Source organism: Sitodiplosis mosellana, unplaced genomic scaffold (assembly GCF_009176505.1).
Source record: "Sitodiplosis mosellana isolate CC-2019 unplaced genomic scaffold, AAFC_SMos_1.0 Smas_scaffold_2275, whole genome shotgun sequence".
Classification (NCBI taxonomy): domain Eukaryota; kingdom Metazoa; phylum Arthropoda; class Insecta; order Diptera; family Cecidomyiidae; genus Sitodiplosis; species Sitodiplosis mosellana.
The window spans coordinates 1,717-12,354 of NW_022597517.1; the positions used below are offsets into that span (position 1 = coordinate 1,717).

General features: G+C 36.5%; 1 long non-coding RNA gene across 3 annotated transcripts; it reads right to left on the bottom strand.

Moving 5' to 3' along the window:
- Positions 1–1,507: 1,507 nt before the first annotated feature.
- LOC129571392 (uncharacterized) lies at positions 1,508–9,481 on the bottom strand. Of its 3 annotated transcripts, none has more exons than XR_008688266.1 (5): positions 6,009–9,481; positions 5,355–5,883; positions 4,264–4,349; positions 2,390–2,507; positions 1,508–2,257 (listed from the first exon to the last, which is right to left on the bottom strand). It is a non-coding gene; the product is annotated as an uncharacterized LOC129571392 (long non-coding RNA). The 3 variants fall into 3 exon arrangements; XR_008688265.1 differs by having other exon boundaries at positions 5,283–6,414; positions 6,483–9,477; XR_008688264.1 differs by having other exon boundaries at positions 5,283–9,481.
- Positions 9,482–10,638: the final 1,157 nt, after the last annotated feature.

Genomic DNA, 10,638 nt, shown 5'->3' on the forward strand with positions numbered 1-10,638 from the left:
AGCCAAATTCCATCCAAATCGCAATCTGACAACTAACCAAATATTTGTACAGGTTCTGGCTACACGATACAAGTCAAAGACTGAACAAAAGTCTACCACCTGGATGACTTAAATGGGTCAAATGTAAAAAATGCTGAAAATTTGAATTTTTTTTTGTCATTTCACACTGTAATTGGCCCAGAATGCATTTTCATGGGCTAATGTCTTGGCAAAAGTTATATATATTGACGAGCCAAACAAAACCCTATCATCAGTTTTTGCCGAAAGTCGTTTGGAAAAATTATTTTGGTCGAAATGTTGCGATCTAAAATGGCTTCCGAAACGAGTGGAATGAAAAAATGGATACCTCTTTGGAAAGTGGTTTTTTTCTACGTTTTCCGAGTTTTTGATGTCAAACTTATTTTTTTGAGGCCAATTTTCGAAATTTATATGAATATTCCAGGAAAAAAAAATCTGGACCAGTCTAACATCACATGCATCTGTATTATGAATTTTTTACAAGAAAACCACTTCTGCTTTCATTTACATACAACGAGAACTATTAAAACATTTATTTTTCATATGTTCAGCATGAATTTTTGTCCGAGGGATAAGTTGCGATTTTTATCCCTCGAAATTTATCCCTCGGTATAAATTGCATTTTATACCCCGGGATAAATTTTATCCCGAGGAACATAAATAGACTGATAGAGAAAAAAAGGGAATAGGAGAAAAACGAATATGCGTAGTAGTAGTAGTAAATGAGGCAAATCAATTTCCACTTACCGCTTTGTAATGCGAGGTCTCAACGGCCATAAAATTGCTATATATCTGTCGATGCTAATTGCGACCAAGGTGTAGGCACTTACGAGCACGGAAATCGCTTGAGAATAATTAACCAAATGACAGAGCAGTGATCCGAACGGCCAATATTGCAGCAGCAACGTTGGAAAAAACGAAAATGGAACGCAAAACAATGACATCAAAATATCACCAACCGCCAAATTCACAATGAAATAATTGGTGACCGTTCGCATGCGAGGCGATGAATACACGATATAACAAACAACACCATTTCCAAACAATGCAAATATAAATATCGATATGTACATAATATAAACGGTTGTCTGAAAATATGTGCTGTCATCCAGTTCATCTTTGTCACATGATGAGAGGTTGAAGTTTGCATGGTCGAAGAGTTCGTTCAGAGTTTTTGCGTCACTGTTATACGGATAGGCGGGTGCATAAGCATCAGTCGTGCCATTTTTGGTCACATGTAGCATCGTATAAGACCAAACAGCTGGCGATATGGCCTGCGTTGGTGACAGTAATCGACTTATTTCTGTATTCAATGCTGACATTGCTTTACTTTTCTTATCCATGCTGTAATTTGTTTTCGGTCTTCGTCTGTGCACCGGCTCCTGTATGCTGCTTGCCTCTGTGCGGTCGTTCGTTCGTCCCGGTCGGTTTTTATTGTTGTTTGGCGCTGTTTTCTTTGCTTTCTTTATTTCTTTTGTTGTTTGGCTTCTTTTTTTTCTGTTGGTTTTTATTTATTTGATATCACAGATGTTTACAAGCGATAATATTCCTGATGATATTCACTTTGGAACATACAATGAAATTTTAATACTGCACCGCTGTGCCGTGCTGTGCTGTGCTATGTGTGTTGTTGCTGGACGTGTTTGGGCCGTCAACCGTGTAGATAAACACACAACGAATACACCTCCGAGTACTTTTACTTGTCACAAACAAACGGAATTGTTTTAATCATCGGCCCCAAAACGTTGGTGTGTCGTTTTCACACATATTCACTTGTCAATCACCATTTGTTTCGCACACGCACACACAGTGTTTCAAACATTTTCCACCGCACACAATGCTTCTTTGGCTTAACGTAATTTGATTTTTCTTTAAATTAGTGGTGGATTTTTTGGTTTTTTTAGTTTTTATTATTGTTTTTACTGTTGCATCAGATGTTTATTGTATCATGTTCGTGCCCTTTTGTCTTTTCCGGCTTGACTAAGTACCAAATCGGTACGGTGTAATGAAGCTGAAGACATCGGCAGCAGAAATGTCGTCGTCGTTGTTATCTTTAGCGTTTAAAAGAATCAAATATTTATTTTAGATACTGCGCGGCAAACGGAGTATAAAAGTCATCATTTAACAGTCTAATAGGATTAATATCCTATAATGATGACATTTCATCATTATGTCGATGAAAAGCTCGAAATCCTTGCAAACATTCCATTTCTTTATCCACAGATTTTCCACAAATCAGCTAAAGCATTCACCAGGAGAAACGCAGCAGTAGCGGCAGCGGCCAAAAAAGAAGGAGAAGAATAAGAAAAAAAGTGTAAACATTATTAAAGTATTTGAGAAATTAAATTAATGGGTGCGCGCGAATAATTACATTCGTAACATCTTGATGCGATCGTCATATTATAAAGTTTCCCAAGTTCCGCCGATTATTATTAGCTCATAATTAAAATCTGTCCTCAGTCACACGGGCCGGTGCCAAGTAGAAAATTCTGTAAGAACATAGCAAATAACAAATCCGCGTTAAAGATAGATAATTTCGCAAGAATGGAAAGTGGCAGGGATAAAACATATAAACGAGCGGGCGGGGAAGGTAGACAAGCAACCATGCATGCCGCATGCTCGAACGAAGAATTGGCAAGACGGGAAAATTAAGTGAAAAGTGTCGTCGAAACACGACAACATCAAACGAGAGAATGAAGAAGTAAAACGGTGTGTGTTCGTGTATGGAATCTTGAACGCTCGCACTTGCTTTCGCGTTCACGTGGTAGGCACCTCCAAACGATGATGGGCTAGAGAATGGCAAGCAGGCACTTTTCGTCATCGTTGTCGTTGTCTATTGCGTTTACTTATTTATCAACGGTTAAACGAGAGGCTTTCACTTGTTTCTTCTTCTATGTTCGTTCGCTTATTTGGTGGCTGGCTCGCGCGCACAATACCTACATAAATATGCATAGGATATATTGTGTTCTATTTCTCTCTCTCTCTCTCTCTCTCTCCCTTTGTCGGTACATCGAAGAGCATTTGCAATCCGGCATTCGGGTTATGAACTTATTTTTAATTATATTCCACGAAATTCTCGACGGAGGCAGTGTGAGCAAGATAGAGCGAATAAGTACAGGAGAAGCACATGCATATGCACACAAAATTCAATTATTCCAAATTTTATTACTATATAAACCAAGGTCAATTAAGGTTGTGTGTGCACAGGCGTTTCTATTTTTCTGAGAATTAAATCGGCAAACGAACGGCTTCATGTTATTCACAACCATTTAGGATTTTACACCAAATTTTCGTAAATCTTTCGCTTGTAAGCGGCGAACAACTCTTTTTATACGGTGTTTTTTTTTACATAGCCTCCACGAACGAGCGCTCAAAAATTGGCGTAAAGAAGTATTGCCGTCATCCAATTTTATCTCACGTCATAAGCATCGTTACCAGAATCTTGTGTTGGAGGGCAAAGCTTTCGCAAGCGTGTGCCATGTGCGAAATCTGAATTTTGCACAAGAACTACATTGTTTTCGTGTGTTTTGTTCTTTTCTTTTTATTTCACTTTCATTTCACATCCTTCGAAATGGCACCTTCTGTGATCTTTTGCCAGATTTGCCGACGGATGCTAACGTACATTCCATGAAAGTATAATTGTGTGTAACGGATTTGCCAAATCTAAAAAACATTTGCGACAAAACTCACAAGACCATTTGTGCCAGATAGAGTACGGTGATGGCGTAAATTATCTGCACACATAGAGAAAAGTGTGTATGTTTTCAACACAATTCAATGCTGAATATTAATTAAGAATTAAAATTTCGTTTGAAAAAGTTGGTATTGACGGCCAGTGTCTCAAACAGTGAATTGTAAAAGGGAGAGAAGGAAGGAAGAGAAGAGAATACCGGGCTTAAAATCTTAAGAAATCGAAATCAAAATCATATCGACAGATATGCCGTAGGCCGGCGCAAAACTCAAGCACGCCGTTTTTTTTCTTCTTCTCTCGCTCAATTTCTTTTGTCTGGACCGTTAACATAAGAATTGTTCGTAATTACGCTGTACTTTCGCCTTTAATTTGCCGTGGAATGTGCGCGTTTTGATTTTTTTTCTCATTTATTTCGACGATGGCATCACAAGACTGATTAACAAAAATTGATTAGTATGATGGAATGAGAAAATGAAGGGCGGGCGTTGGGAGGAAGACATGAGCTAATGAACACAAAACGGGTCCAATTTCTTTAATGACAAAATCATACGAACCGAAAACTTTCACGTTGGAAATGGTCCAATGTATTACAATGGTTGATACAGAATAAACACTTTGCCGAGATCGCCTGATGAAACGGCTACAAAATAGAACCTTGTTATTCAAAACGGTTTTTCTTTTGATCCGATTATATCGACTAGAAAATTATCAACAATACATCTATTGACTAGATCGAGAGGAGAGTATGTGAAAAAATTCTAATATATTTTGAAAGAGGAGAGTATGATTTCTGTTGATTCTATCTGCGTTAAAAGGAAGTATGTTGGCATCCCGTCTAGCCTCTGCGGTTTTTCGCGGTTTCCGCGAAACTGATAAAAGATAACAACATGGTGTCTTCGGCAAAGTTGTAGTACTTGAGGTTTTCTTTAACATTGCTGAAGACATCTATCTCTTATCTCTTATGAGTTGCGCGCAAATCGCGCACATAAAAAAGCAAATTTTATATGAATGTCCGAGAATGAAAACGCAACTTCTATTCACAACACATATAAGTGAAACAAAAATAAAAAAATTTATTGAAATGAAACAACACAATCGAATTTTTTCAAAGTGTAACAACAAAAAAGATTTTTTTAAAGTGTAACATCGGTATGTTGTTACACTTACTACATACCGATGTTACACTTTAAAAAATCTTTTTTGGTGTTACACTTTGAAAAAATTCGATTGTGTTGTTTCATTTCAATAAATTTTTTTATTTTAGTTTCACTTATATATGTTGTGAATAGAAGTTGCGTTTTCATTCTCGGACATTCATATAGAACTTTTTTTTCTTATCATTTTTCGCGCTTTTAGCGGAGCTGATAAGAGATAAGAGATAACTGAGCAATGTTATAGAAGACCTCGAGTGCTACAACTTGGCCGAAGACACCAAGTTGTTATCTCTTATCAGTTCCGCGAAAACCGTGGAAAACCGCGAGGACCCGCCAAAAATGAACATACTCGCCTTTAACCATTTTTGAGTCGAAAGAAACTTACTCTTCTCTTTCACAACAAAGTCAGATGAACTTACTCTCCTCTCGATCTAGTCAATAGACATTATTATTTATTCCTTTGAATTTTCGCAGTTCCTTTTTTTTCTTACTAGTTGTGTCTCGAATCTTGAAGTTTTACATACACACGTACACACAACCACATACATATCTAAATCTGGTTTGTATGAAGAATGCTTCAGTTGACCTCTGAACGGAAACTGAAGTACTGATAGAACTACAACTTTGAATCTGGCCACTCTTTTGATTCTGCTAATGTTCTGTATATTTATATCTCTAGCAAAAGAGTCGTATGCGTTTGCTATTACTAAACCGTTATTGGGCATTGGAATGGATAGGGATGTAGTAGGAGTGTAAGCAAGCGTCTATTGCAAAAGGGCATAATTGAAAAGCGAGACTTGTTACAATCTATAGCCTGGAGCGCATCAATTTCGTTGCCTCATTTTCGGTTGAATTTCTATTGTAATTGAAAATTCTAATTAGTCAACTTCATTTTTAGCCGCAATCCAGTCTTGACTCTCTAGTCTGACCATTTTTTGATAAATAGAGCGCGAGATTGAGATAGAGAACTCTCTTATTATTACAATGACAATAAACACCTGCAGCAATGAAAATGAAATCCTGCAGACAAGAAATGGCAGTGAGTTAATTAATTTATTTGTTGTTTCGCAATTGCTCTTCTTTCAGATATTCATTACTCGAATGTATCGATTATATTTTTAGCATTGGAAGCGAAACATCCATACCGATTGATTGATGTAAGCGGAATTATATGAATCGATGATGGTATTTTGTAGGTTAAATGGATCCACTTCCCGAAATCTACCGCTTTTATCCGGCTACTTGCTTCCAGCCAAGGACTATTTGCAAATAATCATTCGATTACAAAATGGCATCAATGTAGATTATTAGAGCCAAACAGGAAAAATAAAACGTGAATACGCTTGCAAAATATGCATGGCACTTGTGATTTATCAGTAGTAAATCGGCATGTAAATATGAAAATCGAACGACGCGATGTGTTTCACTGTTCACAGCTCTTTCGCAAATGAACTCAATTAATTGCGTTTCGAGGGAATAAATCATGAATGTCGCAGATGGTTCTCTTCGTTGTCGCGTGTATGTCTGTCATTCAAAATCCAGATCTCGTCGCTGGAATGACATTAGGACTGATGTATTTGATTTTAATTGGGCCAGCTTTTAGGCATTCACCAACTTACATGTCTCTCATGGCATGCCTCTGTTGTTGTTTTTTTCTTAGTTTGACACATTTTCCAGCGATAATGCAATTTTTAGCCTATCTTTGGGTTGATTAATTGAGCTAAATTCCGCTTTGGTACTGGGCTGGAATTCTTTGAAATTCCACCAAGATCGTTCGGAATTATTTTTTTCGTACGTAAGACTATATTGGAGTGAAAGAGAGAGAGAGATTCCACTGATTTTCATCTTTCTACCGGAATTATTCCGATAACTCAAGGAAAGGTGATATTTATCGCAGTAATTTGGCTGGGATGATGAAAATTAGTGGAATGTCTCTCTTTCACTCAAATATAGTCGCCTCCAAAAAAATAATTCCGAACGATTTTGGTGGAATGTCATAGAATTGCAGCCCTGATTTTGATTTGGCAGGCTATCCAAAAGCAAGTGATTTCATGCAATAACAAAAAATCGGACTAACGAAATTAAGTTCGTTTCATGTTAAACACGATTAGTAGACACGATTTTACTTCTAAACGTTATGAATATCAAATGAATCACAACTTGCATTGCTATAACAATTATACATATGTATTATGTCTTACGTTGTTGATTCAAACAATAAACACTCAACGGGTTGTGCATTCACATGGTTAAGTATATCATTTTCCTGTTGAATAACAACAATATTTTTCTTTTTGTGGAATAAAAAGTGTTCCGCTTGAAATGATTTCGTTTTTATATGGCTGCAAAGAAATCGGTGGGTGTTTTTTCGGCGGCACTGATACCGATCCATTCGATGCCACTATAATTTTGTTTATGTCCAGTTTGTATCGTGTTATTTAATTTGGTGTGAATCATTACGTTATGGCAACGATACGAAAATGATGGCAACAAATAAAATGGCCCCGGTGAGCTGGCTGTTTTACCGATCTTCTGTGAATCTAATTAGTGAGTAACCGCAGCGCTGAATTTAAATGTATAAAAATCTATTATAATTACTTGGCTCATTTTATTCCAAGCACACACATGCACACAAACTGTATTGTTGTTGTTGATGTTGAACAGCATCGTTCACCGGATTCAGAGCACATTTTGTATGGAACAATATGGTTCGAAATGGGATTGAGTAAGTGAATTTGTGTTGCTCTGGCCAGAGCAATGTGCCAAAGTAAAGTAGATACGAATACTGTGGTCATCAGTAAACATCGCATTTAAATTGATAATGGGATGCAGATTTGAATTGTCATTCATGTATTCATATGAACTTGGTCATACATTGAATTGTCATTTCACTCCAACGCTCCAAGTCAGCCCATGTCTACTTCTTTCTTCTCTTGTTTTCCATGTTTGCATTAATCGATTCGGTATCAATTTTTTTTTGCTTTGTGAATGCTTGTGCTTGAAATTTGCTTCCTGCAATACAAATACACACTCACACATATATGCAACACTCATTGTATGCCGGATAAATTCCAAGATGAACGATAAACAGCAACAAGAAACGCGTCCAAATGTTCAATGGAAATGCGTGCTTTGTGTAAAATATTCATGTAAAACATATTTGCTCCATTTTCTAGTTGTAACAATCAATCATGATTATGCTATATTTTAAGCATTTCCATGAAGTAACTTAGGAGAAACCCAAACAAACTGTTGGTTCACTATCTATTTTGCGTGCATTTTCTTCGAGCAGATTCCACCTCCACCGGTATTTTTGTACGCAGCAGCGAAAAATGTGAACATTCATATTCTAATTGACTTATTCTGGAAGCAACAGATATATATGATGCACACATTCGAATTTGATGACTGCGAAATGGCGCCACTTTATACAACGTTCGAGTTTTCCACTCGTCAACCATAGAGGAGTAGTCATAGTTTCAAATACATAACAACCACACAGAAACAAACATAAAGTCGCTCGCTCACTTCACTGCTTGCACGTATTTACTTGGTGAATTTATTTGATTTCGATATTGTGTGCACTCAGTTGATACAGAATTTATTTTTGGTATCGTTTTATAATCGTTTCGCATTGATTCTCGACTGTTTCTGAAATTAGCAGTGTACGATCTGCAAAATCGGAATATGGTTAAACTAATTTGCAATGTGCAAATGTTTATGAAAATTGGCCGATTGTGAGCGAAGCACACATAAACATACATGCATGCACGCACGCACTCACTCATAACGCCCATCAAATAATCAATTAGATATATAGCTAATGCGCCGTACATTTGGCACTATATAGACATAAGAATGAACAAAAATTAAATTTGTTTAATATGATTAACAACAGTAACTAAGTTATTAATTTTGATACAACCGAACATTTTATGCATTCCATTGGGCGTAAATGATACAGTTTGTGGGATGGTAATGGATTAGAAATTCTTCTGATAAGCATCGCTAATAAAATTAAGCCCGAACAAATGTTTACGTTAGTCGAAACTTTGTTATTATTGTATAAGTAACAGGGGGCAAGTAAATGGTTGACACTTTATTGAAATTTACATCTGAAACCATTCCGCCCCATCATTTAGCCACCAAAAAAATGAAAGAATGGCAATTTTGCTGTGAAATTTTGGAAAAATCAATCAATATTTTGACATAATTGATGACATGTCGTTGAATTGAACTATGTGAAATAAATAAGTTGAATTAATCCCGGATAATATTTTCAAAGTCAATTTTTTGGGTTAAGCCGAATGGCAATGTGATAGAAAAAAAATAGCGTTGCATGGAAAATACGTATTGATAGTGTGGTGTTGCATAATACACGATCCAATTTTTCACGCTCATCACTTTTTTCGGCGATGATGGCAGCAGCTTATTATCTATTGCCACGTTTCACTCCATATTCCGCGAATTAAGTCGACTTTTATCATGCATTGATTGTCTTTTGTTCGTGTGCAATTTCCCTGTACGCAAAACGTCTCCATGGGCAAAAAAAACTTTTCCTCTGTTCAAATTCCATTCTTGTACATTGGTTCCATCATTTGGTTGACATGATATCTAAAATTAATCCAGAAAAAAAACCAACGTTGGAACATTGTCGTTTTAAAATGCCAATAAAAAAAATATTAAACACTTTTTTAGCATCGGAATTTTTTTATCTTATGTGTGTGATAAATCAATGTTCTGCTCTTATACATATGTGCCCTGCTTAAGAAATCGTTGATGCTGTGCGAATATTCATAGAGTATTTTGGCTTAACGCGCAATGGGTAGACTGAGAGAAAAAGAAATACGCGAAGAAGGGATATAAAAAGACTGAGAGAAAAGAGGGAGGAAAAACAAAAACGAACAAATCATGTGCCGACTAATAGAAGAATGGAAAGGATAATTTGACGTAAAATACATGTGTTGCTGTTATCTACTCCGTAAAAAAAACGAAAACCAATTCACGTGTCATGCAAATGAATATAAAATTCGATGACTTTTTTTTCTCTCGCTCTCTCCACCTCGCGAACAGTTTCATGCATTGTGACATTTTTTGTTTCTCTCTTTCTCTCCCTCCCTCCTTCTCTACGTTTTGTTTCAAGGGAGTTATTGAGAGAACAAGATCAATATTTCACGTCGCACTCAATCTGCACATATTTATTACACATTGTTATTTGAAATGTGTACGGTACATAAATACCGTTTATGGTGTGTACGGACCAATCTGAATGTATGGATTAAATATTTTTTTGACTTTTACGCATTGTTTTTTCTCGCTCACATTCAACCCACTGAGCGGCTCATCAGTCTTTGATCGAAAATCACAAACTCATATATAACGTTTGATTGAATATCGGATATCCGTTTCGAATTCAATGTTTTGTTGTGTTTCACCACTACCTTGGTGTAATGTGTATCGCAATTTTTTGTTGGTTCTCTTGGTTTTCTTTCTGTCAAGTCTAAATCGAAATGTTGACAAAACAAAAACCAGAACGAAAGCTTCAAGTGTTCGTGTATAAACAGAAACCAATGCACATGGTACACATCAACGGAAAAGAAGAAGAAACGAATAACCGAAGATCAGAGAAGAAGTTGTCAGAAAAGCAAACCACAATTAATCTCGGCTGATTCGCGAGAGAATTTTATGTTTGCGTAAATCAATTGAAAACTTGCGAAGTAAACCAGTTTGTTAGACATATTTATTTAAATGACGGTTGATTCCCATCGTTTAAGC